The sequence below is a fragment of the Protomyctophum parallelum genome, assembly GCF_964188405.1.
Source record: "Protomyctophum parallelum genome assembly, chromosome: 13".
NCBI classification, from domain to species: Eukaryota; Metazoa; Chordata; class Actinopteri; order Myctophiformes; family Myctophidae; genus Protomyctophum; species Protomyctophum parallelum.
This window is the reverse complement of record NC_139708.1, coordinates 33,369,970-33,388,330: the sequence shown is the minus strand read 5'-3', so window position 1 is coordinate 33,388,330 and position 18,361 is coordinate 33,369,970. Positions and strand designations below refer to the sequence as shown.

General features: G+C 43.5%; 1 protein-coding gene across 2 annotated transcripts in view; it reads right to left on the bottom strand.

Annotated features, from left to right (window-relative positions):
* Positions 1 to 18,361, bottom strand: part of ntn1b (netrin 1b) — a 58,330-nt gene that overhangs the window by 25,953 nt on the left and 14,016 nt on the right. The gene's annotated exons all lie outside the window — the stretch shown is intronic.

The following is an 18,361-nucleotide window of genomic DNA, read 5'->3' as shown; positions in this document are numbered from 1 at the left end:
ACAGGAACTCGGGTGTTTGTGCCGTGCATTTGCGTGTATGTGCGCCTGTGTGTGTGTGTGTGTGTGTGTGATATTTGTCCATGCTCCTGAAACTCTGTTGTGTTAGAATGCCCAAAATGTCTATTGTTGAGCTATAACGGAGAGCTCTAGTGTTGACATATATTTCATGCAGTGACATATATTTCATGCAGGCTACCTCTTATCGAGCAGTAGTGGTACTACTGCTATACCTGACGACAGGATCTAAATGTCTCCATGGAATAGCAGGGAGATCACCTCACAGCGTTTGTCAGACATTTACATACTCCATACAGATTGGTTAAAATAAGGTTTTATTCATTTTAAAAAGTTATGGATTACAGCTTGCAATGAGAGCATGGAAGCATTCACAGCTCCTCATGTCATTCATCGCTCCATCAATGGGTCCGCCTGCAGAGTTATTACAGTGAGATCTGAGCGGCAAAATGGACGCATTATGTTCAGCGTTTGTCAGACATCTAAATGAATCACGTACGAACCATCTCCCACCTGCCATACGGGACCAGGGCTGACAGGTGGGTGGGATTCAAAAACACTCCATCTGAAGGGGGCTTATTGGGGGGGGGGGGACTCGCACACATACAGAGGTGTTTGGCAGCTGTCACAGGCTTGTCTCCCACACCTCCCTCCCCAGGGCTGATCAACACACTCACAGCACAGCTAGACCCAAGAGGCTTTGAGGTGCACGCACGCACGCACGCACGCACGCACACACGCACACACGCACACACACACACACACACACTTACTTCACGGCCTTCTTATCCCAGATGTTATCTCCACTTAGGGGAAGTGTGAGGAAAAATGCAGCAGGGCTTTTTTTCACCAGTCGGAAACAGAGAGGAATGCTCTTAGTCGTCGGAGCAGAGCAGAGGGAAGCCGCCCATGCTGGTAGCGGACTTAAATCTTGCCAGTGATTCATAGGATTCATAGACATACATGCGTTCACTGCAACCATCATATCAAAGAATGTAGTCATATCCTATAACAAGTTGAGTTCAATTGTAAAATTAAAGTTACATATTTCAGATTTTTTTTTAAATAAATGTGGGGAGGACTGTAGGTACTAAGTTGGCCTACTGGCACTGTGCATTGTACGTTCTGTGCTGATCTGTCCAGCGGGTCTGCACGACTAGCTCCGGACACACACAACGCACAGCCTCAGTGGTGGTGGGCATTGGGCAGAGACTTTATGTGGTGGGCATTGGGCAGAGACTTTATGTGGTGGGCATTGGGCAGAGACTTTATGTGGTGGGCATTGCAGGGCAGAGACTTTACAATTGCGCCACCCGAGCGCTAACCCACACCAGACTTCTGAACAGTTTTCAGCTGGCAAGCATCATACTGCTGAACAATCGCTGGGCCACTTAACCATGCACATGAAAACTGTGAAATTTACATTCAGTATTAATGCTGCCATTTGTATATGCTGGATATGTTCTCCACCTGCACGAGAAGCATTTCTGCCACCTATTCATTGCAGTTGTTTTAATCATGCATGTACATTGGACCCGGACTGCAAATTAGATTTTTAACTGTTAATGATTTGAACACCCTGACCCTAAACTTCTTTATAATAGACAGAAAGACTACCCTTTCAATCTTATATTTTTGTTTAATCGTCTCTTCTGTTCTTATTTCTTGACTGAATTCCATTATATTTTTACCTGCATTTTCTTTGTTTTTTGTTTTTGTCTGGGAAGCACTCTGTGAACTTGTTTTTGAAGAGTGCTATATATATGTAAATAGGTCGCAGTTATCTATGAAACCTTGCGTTTTTGACACCTAACCCACAATCCCCGTCACTCTGTCACGTCATCTAACTCAAATCCCTATCTCTCACCCCAGGCAAGCCCCCAAGTCATCGTGACATCACGTGACATCAGCCCCCTGGTCACCCCATGCAGGCAAGCCCCCAGGTCTGGCCAGAACTAGAGTTCTCAAGAGGCCCAAAGATTAAGGCCCGGCCCTACCTGGGCCCTCATCAAACCTGTGCATTCAATACACTGCCCCTGCTGCCACCCTTATATCTCCATATATGGAGCTGACCTGTTCTGACATTCCATATCTTGATCTGACCTCATCACACCCTGTACACTCAAGATACGCTCCATATATGGCCAGTTCACGCGACCTTCTCGCCCTCAGGGGTCTTACTGGTAATAATAATAATTATTATAATATACTAACCATTTATGTAATTTCCCACTCAATAACCTACTGTCTACAGCTCAATGAACGTGCCTACACCGCAGCTTGCTCTCAAGCTGGAACCAGTGATTTTAAGTTAACACTTGGATCTCCCTCTGAAGTGCTGTAGGACATTTGTCACGGTGGTATATGGAGGTTCTGCTACTTCTTGTGACAAGATTTGTTTGTATGTTCGTATACCTCCTAGGTTGGTTAGTCTCTTCAAAACGATATCACCGCTTTTGCTGCTGGCATAATGAAGCCTTGGTCAGAATGAGGAAACAAAACTAAATATATCATAGCCACCTTGAATGTCTGTCCTTTGTGTCTGAACTTTCTTCAGCTAGTTAAAATAAATAATATATTAGAGGTGCAAGAACATCCAAAAACTATTCTGACATGCAATGCGTTAAGTTCTGAATGACGTCATTTTGTCAATGCTGTATTTTGTGTATTGTGTGTGTGTGTGTGTGTGTGTGTGTGTGTGTGTGTGTGTGTGTGTGTGTGTGTGTGAGAGATGATAAATACGTGCATTATCAGCATGGCTGTCCTCAGGCCCTCCTAATGAGCACTGTGTGCTCTCCTATCTGCTCCACACATCCCACACATCCCACTGTGCTCTCGTGGTCAACTAACTGGCCAGCAGCGACAATGACCCAAGTGCTGATTAGCTGTAACACAGTGTCCCTTTCTGAGCATCTGTCACGCAGAACGCACACACGTGCACGCACATGCATCAAAATTCTATACTTATTCAAGTTATTTACAAATAAACAACTTATACAAAAAGGGTGATTTTTAATGAATAGTGCTACTTGCTAGTTGTTGCTGTACGTCTACATCTGAAATACACATGAGCAATATGTGGCTCAGTTATATTCATAGAGCTCATAAAAAAACTGTTACTCAGAATACACATTGCATTTCTGGCTTTTCAGCTCATAATGGTGTGTGTGTGTGCATGTGTGTGGGTGCACAAGCGTGTGCGTGCGTAATGTGTGCCTGTGTTAGTGTGCGTGTCTGTCTGTGTGTGTGTGTGTGCACACACACAGGCACATGCCAAAGCAAGCGAGCCTTGGCTCGGGCAGCACGCAAAAGTTGTTTGGTAGTTTTATAACATGTAAAGCTAAACTGACTTTTTATTAACATCTAACTGTACACACGCCCGTTGTAACTGCCAATATTAATGTGGATGATGCGAGCGATGCCTGGAAAGCTCTTTCTGTGTGTGGGCCTGTGTTTGCGTGTGCGTGCGTGCATGCTTTAATTTCATTTCAAGGGCCTACTACTGTACCCAGAGCTATGCTATTCCAATCTATTAATTTCCGAGTACCCTCCAGCAGCCTCGCTGAAGGCAGGGCTGCTGCATGGTGTGTGGGTAGGACACTCATGGAAACGATCCGTCCCACAGCTTAGCGGAGGCGGTTTCTCGCTCTGTCTGCAGCAGAAAGCACATGCACTTCAGAAACAATCACAAGTCTGTGCGTGATCTCTATTGAAAATTGGTCATGGACGACGGTCCCGGCAACTCTGCAGCAGCAGAAGCATGCCAACACTGTCAACAGGTGTCTGAGATCTGACCAAACATGCATCCATGCGTGTGTCGTGTGTGTGTGTGTGTGTGTGTGTTGTGTGTCTCGGAGGAGACCCGAGACTTTCTTCACCCTCCCAATAACTGATTGTGGGGGTTAGCAGAGATGGAGTACTCGTAGAGAGGCTGGGGAATTGGGAATTGGCTTTACTAAATTATTAACTATTTTCTTTTGTCTTGAAGGGGCATGTTTTGTGCAATAATAGTCTTTGTATTACTGTATGTCTGCCCTGTGATCTCTGAGATTTATATTATTGAAATTACAATAAAAATATTTTGAAAAGAAAGAATACAACAAACACTATATAGCAATATACTATCACAATATAGAGCTTTTTAACTTATTTTAACCAAAGAGAATCACTTACACTAACTTTAATACAATATAGGTAACACAAGTGCAGCGGTTGGAAGTGGTCTCCTCCCTGGATCTGTGGTCCTGTAGGACCAATACTGGTTGAGGTACTGCATGAAAATAAAAGGAAAATATCTCCCCTTTCCCAAATGATTACTCCGTCAGTAGCTCAACAGTAGAAAGTTTGGCAACCCCAGGTGGGACATGAAAGTTACGGATGGTCTCTTTGACACTGAGGGTTTGCACTGTGTCCATGCCTGCATGCGCATATGCCTGCATGAATATGCTTGTTAAGTATTGCATGTGTCTAGACTTCAGACGGATGCGGCGTGTGACCTGCGCAGAGAAGAATGCAGCGCTTGTTCAAGGATCCAGGGCCTTCGGAATTCCAAGCACAATTACTGTTTATCCAGGATCAATTACTCACTCATTGAGTGAAAGCCTGTAATGATAGTCACCCGTATCATGAGTGGGATGACGGGTGCCAAATCAAACAAGAGTTCACATCCCCTCACAGCCAGTGATCTGAGGAAGAGACAACACTGGTGCCTTTAACAGATTACCCCGCCATATCTTCACCACAGCGGTCGGTTTATAAGTAGTTTGATATTTCCGAGTACGTACACATACACAAACATACTCGTACAGACACAGAACTGTACACGTGTGCACGAGTTCGCAGACAAATGCAAACATGGACGCATGCATGGGCCGATACGGTATATGGTGTAGGCATGTCTGCACAAACAGAAATACCCACAAATGAGCATTGTCAATGCATTGTGCTAACGTTTGGGTAAAAACTAAAAAACACTTTTTTTAGGAAACAAATCTATAAGCTCAATACATTGCAACGCATTGAGAGCTTATAGATTTTCTATTTTCCCAATTGTCTATTTTGACGTACAACAAAGTGTAGGGTTTAAGTGCGCTAAAGTTGTGTTAAGTTGTGATGCAAGATATCTTGGATAAATACTACAGTAACTCATATAAACATGTCTAAATTGAAATCATCTCACTGCAGAGCTTCCATGAAGTTCAGTTTGTGCTTACATAACACCTGTATGTGGGTGGTGCTTCTAATGTGTCAGAAGAGCACATTTTCAGAGGGAGGGCAGAATCCATTTGTTTCGGCCGGTCGTTTTAAGGGTCGGCACGATAGGTCGGCCGGTCCGTGGATAGGTCGGCCGGTCGTTTGATAGGTCGGCCGGTCCGTGGATAGGTCGGCCGGCCGGTCGTTTTCTTTTTAAAGTTTTTTTAAAAGTTTTTTTGGGGGGGGACCCCCAGGGACCCCCAAATGGTAACTCTGTCATTTCTCTACCGTTTTGGACGGGGGTGGGCTCGTTGGAATCGTGTCGCCCCCCTGGGGGCGTCTTTGGGGGTCTCAAGGTTCGGGGACCCCCAGGAACCCCCAAATGGTAACTCTGTCATTCCTCTACCGTTTTGGAGGACACCATGTAGAGGACACCATGTTTAGGACACCATGGAGGACACCATGTTTAGGACACCATGGAGGACACCATGTAGAGGACACCATGGAGGACACCATGGAGGACACCATGTAGAGGACACCATGGAGGACACCATGTAGAGGACACCATGGAGGACACCATGTAGAGGACACCATGTAGAGGACACCATGGAGGACACCATGTAGAGGACACCATGGAGGACACCATGTAGAGGACACCATGTAGAGGACACCATGGTGTAGAGGAATGACAGAGTTACCTTTTGGGGGTTCCTGGGGGTCCCCGAACCTTGAGACCCCCAAAGACGCCCCCAAGGGGGGCGACACGATTCCAACGAGCCCACGCCCGTCCAAAACGGTAGAGAAATGACAGAGTTACCATTTGGGGGTCCCTGGGGGTCCCCGAACCTTGAGACCCCCAAAGACGCCCCCAGGGGGGCGACACGATTCCAACGAGCCCACCCACGTCTAAAACGGTAGAGAAATGACAGAGTTACCATTTGGGGGTTCCTGGGGGTCCCCCCCCCCCCCCCCCCCCCAAAAAAAAAAAAACGACCGGCCGGCCGACATATCCACGGACCGGCCGACCTATCCACGGACCGGCCGACCTATCCACGGACCGGCCGACCTATCCACGGACCGGCCGACCTATCAAACGACCGGCCGACCTATCCACGGACCGGCCGACCCTTAAAACGACCGGCCGACGGTGTTTACCGGCCGGCCCGTCGGCCGGAACAAATGGATTCTGCCCTTGCTGGAGGTTCATTCAAAAAGCACTCTTGCACTTTTTCGTTTTTCTATAAAAATCTGAATTGCAATGGAGCATCGATGGGTGAAGTCATGGCTGGGTCTTAATACATGAGAAATGCTGTTTTCCCTTGAAACCAGTAACATTATATGCCTCCATAATGAGGCAGTGAATAAATCAATGATAATGTTTCGTTCTGACAGTCCTCTTGGAGGCAGTTAACTTTCAAGATTGTAAAAACATCACCAATAGTCACCAAATCACATCGATCATTAGACATAAAACTCTATGACACATACCATTATGGTGCAGGCTGCGGATCTCAAAACCTTTCTCCTGTGAACTTCCAATACAGTACAGAGTTTGAACGAGTTTATGGAGAAAGGTATTATACTCTTGGCTGCAGGAACATGGCAGTATATCAGCTGACTCTGCAAGGTTGCCCTGCAACTTTTGATCAAGCCTCACGGATCTCAAAGCCGTTTATTTGATTAAATATATTGGAATAGAACGCATGGCCTTAAAAGGCCATTAATTGCCAAAAAAACTTCTGTGAAGTGTTCTCATAAGATCAGTCAAGCATGTTTCCCCTATAATAAATATTTCTATTGTACAGTGCTAGAACAGCTGCCATTTTGATGAGGGTGAGGTTTTCTGGAATGAGCTTTCCAGCTGATGAATCCTTTTACTAGTTTTAGGAATGCTTTTGATGACTGTAACGGAGACAGAATAATATATAAATGGCAAAAAACAAAACAAAAGGGAATATTATTCCCTTTTGTTTTTATTTAATGACCGGAGGATTTCTGTCTCTCATAGAGCAAGTTTGCACAACAAAATGTGTCGTGCAAATGTCTGTTGATATCGATAGCAACCCTATCACCTTGGTGTTACATAAACACATGAAACATCGAGGCGGCACGCCGATCCGAGAACGTTTAAACACGTTTCCTTTGATCAAGTCAGAGTGATGACATGGTGGAGACAAACATCCATGTTTTAACAGGAGGCGTTTGCATGTGTGATATTATGCTTTTAATGAGGCACACATTGGGGTGTCAGTGATCTGAGCGGGTGCCTCTGTAGCCCAGTGAAATGGACCTTTACCACTTTCTACCTGATATCCCTATTTTGGCCTCTCTCCCTCTCTCTCTATCTCTCTCCCTGTTTCAAATTCTTCTTAAATAATGAAATTCGAAACGTTGTGAGCTGGTAGATCAGCTATTTTCCACCATGCAACACCGTTGTACAACAAAGTATGAAATAAACTTTTAGTGGTTAATTTCACTTACCTACCTTACAAACTCATCTAGCAGTCATCAATCAGTCAGAAAGCTTATTCAGTTTCTTGAAAATATATATGTTTGTACATTTATGATTGCAACAGTGACATTGTATATGGATAATTGTTTATACATTTGTATAGGTCAATGCACAAACTCACAAATAAAAAGATTATATGAAACCAAAATATTTAGCATTAAGAGTCATAGCTGTATTTTGCGTGTCTTAAGTACCAGGTCTTATTACTTAACTTAAGACTTAAGATCAATGCCATTTGGCTATTCTGAGTGGCCAAAGAGCATTGACCACGCCTCCAGGTCTTAAGTTAAGTAATAAGACCTGGTACTTAAGACACGCCAAACACAGCCCTAGATAGACACGATGCTTTCCTTTATTTGGCAGACAATCTTAAGTCTCCACTGCTGAGGCCCAGCAGCACACAGCCAACAGGTGCCATGCTGCCTTCATCTCAAGAGTCCTGGCCCCAGGCCAGTGCAATATAACCGTCACGGAGGGCAGAGGCTAATTGAGCAGTTGAGCTCTGTCAGCGAGGTTGTCTGTCTGTAGCAGAGATGCTATCAGTCTAATGTGACCATCGCAGCCTGCCTGGTGGCAACGCTTCTATTCCCCCCTGGTCACGTTCTGTCCACTGTGTTACCACAACAGCCATCACTCTTGTCCATCGCGTTTCCAAAACGGCACAGAGAGAAACACAATGATCCATCACCCAGCTAACCTCTCACCTTTGAGCGGCTGTCAAGCCATACAAGAGTGCACTTTGTGCCGGTAGGAGAGATAAGAGATGAGTGCTAAGCCGAGCTAATGAATTGGGTTAGTCTATGATGATGAAAGGACCGTCTGAAGCCATGGCCTCCTCCTCTTCACATGAGCTTGAGCACGTTCTTAGGAAAGGTTAGGAAAAATGCTTTGGGTCAATATGCTTGTCTGTGGGTTTAGTCAGCCTAAATGGCTGATGCTATCGGCCGTTTCTCGTCAAATGGCAGATCATGTCAGAAGCCGGGCGGACAGAAGAGATATAACCTCATGCCAAATAAACAGACCCAAACAGATGCACATTCCAGCGTACAACTTGTGTTGTGGGAAATGGTCTCATCAAAATCTATCTGCCAAGTGAAACTGTTAAAAATATAATATGTTAACTCTGGTAACTGCCATGGAACAACAGTTATACAAGTTGCCACCGCGTGACCAGGGTTGATTGCAAGGTACAAATACCTCAGTCATAATAAACTATATATAACAACTTGTTTTGCAAACAAAGTAACACCCCATAGTTCTGCACAGCGAGTAACAAACTGTGACATCTATCAGCTAGCAGAGATGCTATCAGTCTGATGTGACCATCGCAGTCAGCCTGGTGGCAATCTGGGAAAACAAAGGAAAAACACCCTCTTTTCCTTTGAATTTGCCATTAGTCAACAGTCTGTCTCGAGAGACTAGCGTCCGTCCCCCCATGATCATGTTTTGTCCACCTTATACAGTAACTGGTGACATTTCTAATTGGCAGAAAACTGTCTTCAAGGTGGTACTGACCGTAACATTAAGGTTTTCAGATATTGAAAGACTTTTTGTCTACATCTACACCCGGGGTCCTCGAAGTGGGACCCATGGGACCCTCTGTGTTCCTTGAGGGGGTTCCAAATAAACCCTTGCGATGGAGCTTATACAAAACCTTCCGCCGAATTTCCGCCACTTCCCCACCCCCATGTCTTTACATATGTAAACCTGTGATGTCACAATAAAGTTGATTCTGATGGTTAGATCCTCACACACAGATCAGTTACTGTGAGTGTACCAATGGAACCAAATGGAGCAATGGGGGTCCTTGAAAAAAACAATGTTTGAGAACCTATGGGGATAAGTTCTATGGTGTTCACTGAGGACTGTCCTAAGGGGTTCCCTTTACACCAGAGTCTCCCTAACGGGATTCCATTTCGCCACGGGATTAATAGCCGTTTGTGTATAAGTGCAAATAGTGCATGTGAGTAATACAGCATGGAATCCTCTCTCTCTCTCTGTCTCTCTCTCGCCCTGCAGCGTGCGATGATGTCATGGGAGGCGTTCTCCTCCTTTATGAGTCCAGCTCTGTGATCTCTGATGGACATCAATTAGCTGAGCAATCAGCCCTCCCTCTGCCTTTGTGCGCGTAACTCCTCGTAAAAGCGCTCGGTTGCCTGGCTAACGGGGAATGTGGCGTCTCAACATAAACAGCCACCCAAGTCAGCAATGGGCCAGGCTCCCGCTCTGTATGACGTTAGGTAATTCAGTTTCACATTAGCTAACGTAATGTAATGCCAGCCAATGTAATATGACATTAGCTAATACTACTGTAGTGTGGTTTATAGCAAGGCCTGGTGGTGTGTGACTCCGACAAGACCAGTAGTTAATAGGTTTTAATGACGCCAGGCTGGACTGTGGAGACTATATACATTATGCGGTATACTGCAGTGTGTCTTTAAGCCTGATTTATCATTTATCATTATGATGGTGTTGCACGTCAAAAATAGCCTAATAAGCTCTCAATGTGTCATAATGATAGCCGTTGTGAGCTAGTTTGGCATGACACCGGCACCGACAGTGCTACAGTTCTCTTCACATTTACTCGATAATTAGAAAGTAATATAATTATCCCAACTTGGCCGTTTTCACCCCTGTGAGTCAGTCTGTAAGTCTGTCTGTCAGTCCACTCGTCTATTTGAACAGCTGATCTCTGGCACCGTTGGACTGATCAGCGTGAAACTTTGCACGCTCACTCCCTGTAGGCCAAGGAAGGACCAACAGTCCAATTCACGTTTTGGTCTATAACTCTCTATAACACAATCTTTTTTCCATGAATTCCTTGGGTCATGGCGCAACTCCACACAAAGTTCATGGCCATTTGTGTCAGACTACAGTTTCAGCAATTTCACGTTTTCTTCTAAATACCGTACACTCATTGCTATTTACTCCTACAAATTCTGTCCAAAACTCACACAAATTGGAGTCATCTGATAATTATGTATCAGTCCAATTTCACAGGTTCCATTCCAATCGGCTATGACTGCTTTCCAAAAAAAATAGCACTGGGTAGACAACCAGGCCTGGCGGCGATCTGCGCTCAGAGCACATTTCCTGTTTTGATTATGGCAGGTTACACCTACAGAGACATAAAATTACTACTGTAAGATAAAGAGATAACAGTTTCTGCACTTGTACTTTAAGTTAAAATGTACTTTTTTCCTGCATTTCTCAGGCAAAGCCGATAATGTGGTTAATGTGCACACAGATATGTGAATTTGATTTACATCAGATCTTAACCACAATCTGTTTTACATAAAATGTGGGGAAAAAAAGAAGAAAAAAAAACACCTGCCATTCTGGAACAGCAAAACAGTGTAATTGTGCAATCAATAATGATCAGGGTTATACAGTAAGCCCTGCTCTGTGAATGACTGTTGCTGAACGGTGCCAATGACAACACACTATGAATAATAATGCATAATGACCTGCATATCTAAGGCCATTTATCCTCTCGTTCAATGGTTGGAAACAATCCAGAGTTAGAGACGAAAGAGCACAAGTTTGAGACACACGTTTTGCAAAATTGAAAAATAACTTGGAACAGACAGAGAGCGAGAGACATTAAAGGGACAGGAGCAGAGAGAGAGAGCTGTCGAAATAAAGAGAGATAGCGAGAACCCGAAGTAAGGGAGAGACCCTTACCTGTCCATTTTTACACAATCAGCATTAAACTTACACTCAGGATTTTACGGTGTACTTAGTGTAATTGGTGGAAAATGTGCTATTCCCTGCTGTGTCCTAGTAAGCAGGACTGTTCTCATGGCCTCCATGTCTCTCTAACCAGCCTCTGGCTTCTGCACATACTGTATGGGGAACTGCATGTACTGTACAACAGTGGTTCTTAAACATTTTCATGTCAAATGTATATGTATTTTGCCACGGACCCCCATCTAAAAGTCTTTTGGCAGGGACCACCTTAAGAGAAGATTTTGTGTTATTTGTCTCAAAATGATTCCACATTTTCACACTTTGTCAAGATTTTTCAAAATAATCATCAGCTGATGTTGCATCACGATGAGCATGTAGATCTGCTATTTTTGCATAGCCAAAGTAGAACTAGGGTTAGAGTTTGATGCTATATTAACTAATTTTAGGGGTTCCAAGGGAACAACCTGGAACCTCCTCAGGGACCACTGGGCGTTTTGGGACCCCACTTTGAGAAATGTCACTGCAATACGTTTTCTGGCCAACCACGATGGGAATCGATACTGGATTCTGAACTGACCGATTCATTAACACCAAAGTGACCTGTCGGTGGAGTATAGCTTTCTGACCTCTAGGTACAGGACAGTAGGAGGTGCTAGAGTGTAAAGTCCGATATATATATAGGTGGGGTTCTTTATGCGTTTTTTTGCTGTGAGAATTTTCACTTCTCAAGCACTGACCAAATTGGGACACTTTTTGATTGGCAATTAAAGCACTGATTTGTTGACGAGATACGGTGAGACACGTATGACGAACAGACTGTAATGGACACTATTCGTTCTTTACCTCTGTTTATCGTTGCTCTGATGCTTCTTGTTTTTTTTTCTTCTTTTGCCTTGTTTTAGTGTACACAACAGTAATTAAAAAAAAGATATACTCTTTGTCTGTAGCCTACTTAAGCTGCTGTGCCGCCTCTGGGCGACTGATTCCATCCCGCGGGATAATAAAGGTATCTATCCATCTATCTACAAAGCAACACATCACATTGTGATGTTTTGTGAGCTGGTTTCATTTTCTGCGTGTGACAGATTGCACAATGGAGTACACCAGGGGATTATTTAATGTATTTTCCCCCTGTTCAAACTGTTGTTTGTGTCATGAGTAGACTCTACATCTACACAGTGTGTGTGTGTGTGTGTGTGTGTGTGTGTGTGTGTGTGTGTGTGTGTGTGTGTGTTCCGTACAAGACCTCCAAATGCAAAATAAACATAATATGTGGTCCAAATATACTCAGTAGTAACAATTGCACAAGTGTTAAATCACTGTATATGAGGCTTTGTGGTTGGAGTACACTACAACTCCCAGCATCCATGTGCAGTAGGTAATAAAAAATAATAATGTGATAAAATCTGTCATCCTTCAAGCATCATTTCAAGCATCAAGTCTGTCATCCTTGATGCTTGAAATTAAAAAGGTTGATGAACACTGGTGTCCCCAGACCAAACAGTAGGGGTACAGTATGTGCTGACAGAGACTATACACATGGGGGGAATTGGCAACAACAAACAATTGGGGAGAAAATTTAAAACATTTGATGTAAAAAACAAATTAAGTTAAAAAAAAAAGAATCTTTTGATTTATAATGAATTTATATGTTCTTAGAGACCGTGGACCTCTGTAACCATGCAGCCCTCAGTGTGGATCGTCATTGTTTCTATGTAACAAACACCATAAAGCCGGGGGTGGGACATTTCAGCACCGCTCACATCTGGGAGCCGTCTTTGTCACGGATAGAAAATGTGGAGACAGACAGTGGAGCAGATGTTCACCCATCGACTCTCTTAAATCTGTCTCCTGAAGATGGAAAAAAGACAGTGACCTCTGTGACCTCAGGATTTAGAGGTCAGGGTGGACAGTAGCAGGCCACCATGTTGTTTCATTGGAACGAGTCACGTTCTCCGTCAGGATTACGAATACCGGATGCCCGTTTTGCCCGTTTTTCCTCCCGGAATTGTCACCAGTGAGAGGGATAACTTTGTAATATGCTATTGGCTGTTTGTATTCTTATATAAAAAGATACTCCTGTAGAAAGGCTATATTATTTTACTTATATTGACCCTATAAACAATTTAGTATTATTTAGTATATGTAAGGTTTTGCACACTCTTCTTTACAAACACAGGAACCCATAGCTTAAATTTCCCCAAAAGACAAATCTATGCTCTCGTTAGTGAAACGCCATGTTAAAAAATCAAGCAACACTTTTTGGCAGAAGACAGCGTTTGTAACAAACGCAGTGAGGCGATAAGAGAACGTGTTTTCTAGGTCATTATTTGCGTCCGTAGGTCACAGATTACAATGAAAATCTGCAAAACCTGTCGCTTCGTCAGTCACGCCACCATATATGTCCGTCAATCAATCACGCCTCGTGACACGTCACATCTCGTGACACGTCATGCCTCGAGACATCACGCCTCGTGACACGTCACGCCAAAATATATGTCCACCAGTCCATCACGCCTCGTGACACACTGCATATGACTGTCTCCATATATGAAGATCACAACACTGACCTCATCAAACCCTGGATAGCCATACATGGAGAAGACTGGATCATCACCTAGATCTGTATATATGGAGCCCGCCAGCAACTCTACATCTGACCTCAAACCTCAAACCCTTCGATCTCAATATATGGAGCTGACCTGTTCTTACATTCCATAATTGATCCATCCCCACCTTAGAGTTCCTCACCCGTCCTTCCTCTTCGATGTCTCCCTTCTGATACAGTACCTGTACATTCAAACTCTATTAGCCCGCCCCAAAGTTATTAGTGCAGCTGAGCCCGGCAGTTCTCAACAGGCCGGAAGATTAAGACCCGGCCATACCTGGGCCCTCATCAAACCCTGTACAGTCAAGACACTGGCCCCACTGCCACCGTTAGATTTCCATATATGGAGCTGACCCGTTCTGACATTCCATATGTTGATCTGACCTCATCAAACCCTGTACACTCAAGACATGCTCCATATATGGCCATATTTAAAACAATATTTTGTCTTTCAATTAGTTACATTATTTGGCAGTAGATGGTGTTTATGACAATTAAGTTTAATAATGTCCTTGAAAAAAAGCATCTGCAAATCATGTACTGATAACAAGGTAAAAAGCACCACAGACTTCTTTGTATTGCACTGGGCTTTAAGGAACATTCTATTACAGAAAAGAGCATTACAAGATGCATTACCTTCATGCCAGGGTGTTTTTCTTTTCTTTTAGATAAGATTTTGTAATCTCACCATCTACACATTCAAATGTTTACTATGGTTGAGTGGACTGCTTCCAACACTGACAGGCAATGACAATATAAATTAAATATAATGATGATAGCCTAAAGCTACTGTGACAGGTTTAGTGGTTGGACGGATAACAGCCAAAGTTCTTAGTACAAAGTTCTCTTTATTTCCAAGTAACATCACACAGCTTGCCATGCCTAGTTGTAATCGTACCATGGAGTAGACAGCCACATGGAAATAAGATGTGTGGAGTTTATGATATAAAACTTGTCATGACAAAACCTCTATCCTACTCCCTTGAGTGTGGAGGACGGCTGATTTATCTTGTGTGCATTGATTATCTCGATGCACAACAGGTGGGTACTCACATGCAGCTCAGATTCCAATTAGTTTGACTAAGGCCATGTGTGCATGCATGCTTGATTGAGCCATCATCCACCCTACACATACTGTACATTCAATTTATGTTTAGATCACTGTGTATACTAGCTTGAGAAAAATAAATCAATCAACCCTTCTGGCAAGCACTGAATGATGCATCTCTGCCAGGGCTGGAGATTATATTTTTCATTTGACCCTGTGTGTGCGTGTGTGTTTCAGTGCTGCCTGTAACAATAATCAAAATCCACATTTTTATTTTATTTAACATTTTAAGGTCATGATTTAATTCGTTCCTCAATAGAAAATTATAATAATTGAATAATAACAATTATGCTATGCTTCCCTGAACACCTCTGCCAAATACTGCATTTCACTATTGTGTTGGTGGAGGCTGCCCATTGGTCCAACGGTCCCATCATTCCGATTAAGTTCCAAAACTCTGAATTTTTTTAATGAAGCTGTTTGCTTCATTTATGGTCAACCCATTGCAATTCATTTTCACTGAGAAGAGATGTTGCAGCAAGCGAGTTGAATGGTCTCGTTGGTCTGACGTAATCTCTGAAGGTAATGCAGGCTATTCATCCGCAACATTAACTACCAGCTGTGTCATCTTTCTTTTTTTCCCTTCAGACGACCACATGCAGGATACACAAGTAAACTTAGAACAACGTGCTTCCCTCGACAGATGTAGACATGCACGGGATGAACCGAAATCAAGTACGTTGAGAATTTAAATCCTGTTTGTGATGTTTGAAATTGAATATTCATTTGGATCGATTTTCGTTTTAGAATCAAACTCGGGCCACCCCTAGTTTGTGTGTATGTCTGTCCATGTCATATCTCATGTATCATGAAGACCTAATTTTGATTCTTTCTAGTAGTCAGTAGTACAGTACATGAGACATGAGTTGATTGGAGGAGGTAGTCAGCACATCGATTGTCTGGTAGATATGGTAGAGATATCATACATCATGCAAATCAATATGGTGCTTTTGTTTGATCAGTAGCACCTGTCACAGTGGTTTTCAAAGAGGGGACACAAAAAACATTATTGATGAGCCATTTAAACCACTTTCAACCTGGTGTCCCTATTTATTCATGTTATTATTTAATGAAAATAATCATTTTGGTTATTTTTGTTTTTCTTAAGCATTCCACTCAATGGGGGGCTATGGCTATTTGGGGGTCCTTGGCATGGAAAGGTTGGGGAACCCCTGACCTATCAACGTGGGACGAGCCCAGGTCTCCGTGGGGTACATGGGGGATTCAGACCACCCCGCGATGGATTCACCTCATGACGCACAGCTGTAGGCTCTGATAGAATGAACGGCACTTTAAGTTTTAACAGAGAACGGAGAATAAAAACACAGGTTCTGCTGTAGGCCAAACGGAGCGTGTGGTCAGGAGGGAGGCTCTCCAGTCCAGAGGATATGAAAATATCTAGACCTGCACTAAACATCCAAGCAGGGCCAAGCTCTTGTGGGACTTTGGTCGGCTGAGAGTTGGCTCAGTTCCATAACCTCCCCGCTGCGCAGGGAGGTTATTTTAGCACTCCGACACGCGCGCCCACCTCCATCGCCCCCCCCAATGGTGAGGGAACAAGGGATGGAGAGAAGGGGGGACAGGAAGCCTCTAGACCGTAAATCTTGTCCTCTGGGTGACAATCCATCCTTGCTCTGACATGTTTATTGTCCTTTTCTCTCCTCTTCTCCAAGCGCCTATTTATAACGTGCAAACTCCCTACATTGAAATACCTCTCTCCAATGTTTTTGTGGTCATACGTAGGAAGCATTTACCACGATACTGTACACGTACAGTATATCCCAATAATGAAGGATTCAACCCTATTTTCTATTCTCGAGTCTCATGAAATGCCTTTTTATTTTAATAGCCAATGTACAATAGGCCTATACTATGTGAGCATGTTAGATTGGCATTTTTTTTGCAACTTTGGAGATATATTTAACAATAGATCAAATCCAAATTTTACATCCATCCATTCATGTCTCAACATTGGCAGTGATGTTTACAAGGATGTAGAGATGGGATTGAAGGATTCTGGCTGAAGTCAGTACATGGCAGTGTTGAGTTTAACAGCAAATTTTGATTTAGTATTAGTCAGTCTTTTGAATAGAATTTCATTTAGTTTGAGTCATATTTTAGTCATCTGAAAAGTTGTAGTTTTAGTCGACTAAATATACAGTTTATTTGTCCACTAAAGTGAATGTTGGAGAGCCTTGATGGTGTCGTAATGGCGTTTGAATTTACACTTTATTGCATGCTGAAAATAGCCAATCTACAAGCTCACAATGCGCCGCAGCATGGCGCGTTGTGAGTTTGTACATCTGCTACTGTATATTCACAGTCAACACGCAATGCATGTCTAGTTTTTATTTGTTGCCAAAATTGTCAAAATATTTAGTCTTAGTGTTAGTCTTCATATAGCTTACTATTTGTTTCATTTTTCTCAGTGAAAAAAGGTAGTCTACGAACATTTTTCGTCATAGTTTTGTGTACGAAATTAACATGTGTTTTCAGCCGGCAGCAGCCCAGAGAACCAGACCAAGAGATTCATTGAGTGTTTGCTAGGATTCTACATGTCTCTACATCAATCACAGCGAGTGTAAAGCTCATAATGTGACTTAACAAGGGAAACGTTTGGAGCTTACTTTTGGAGGTGGGGGGACGGGGGCTGGGAACTTCGGTTACAGTACGTTCTGCCCGAGAGGAAGGGGAAAAGAATTAATGGCTAATGATTGTTTTCATGGAAACATTGAGAGGTCATTGTGAGTGTTTTCTTACACTCCTTTCAGTTTCGTCCCTGAAGTTGTTCTGGTTGCTAGGTGGCTTCCAGGACATGGAATTGGGCTGCAGAGGAAAAGGCTTGGCTCTTCCTGAAGCCATCTTACTTAAGGGGAACTCAGTGAACCTGCAACTATATAGTGTTATCATGACAAGAGAAGAACGCCATGCCGAACCTTGGTATAACACAGTGGTTTTCAATCAATCTTTTTCATTTCAAGGACCCCCAGTTTGGTATTATTATGCCACACACCCCCATACCTCTGGTAGTGTATAAATAACAAATAACACTGGCAGTGTACAAATGGAACCTAATGGACCCGGAAAGGTCTATGAAGGGGGGGGGGGGGGGGGTTCCCGGGGGACCACTTTGAGAACCACTGGCATAACGAGTCCATTCTGCTACGCAATGAAATACGCTGTGAGTTGCCCGTCAATCCAACTTTCCTGGCTGAACTTTGCCTTACTGTATGAC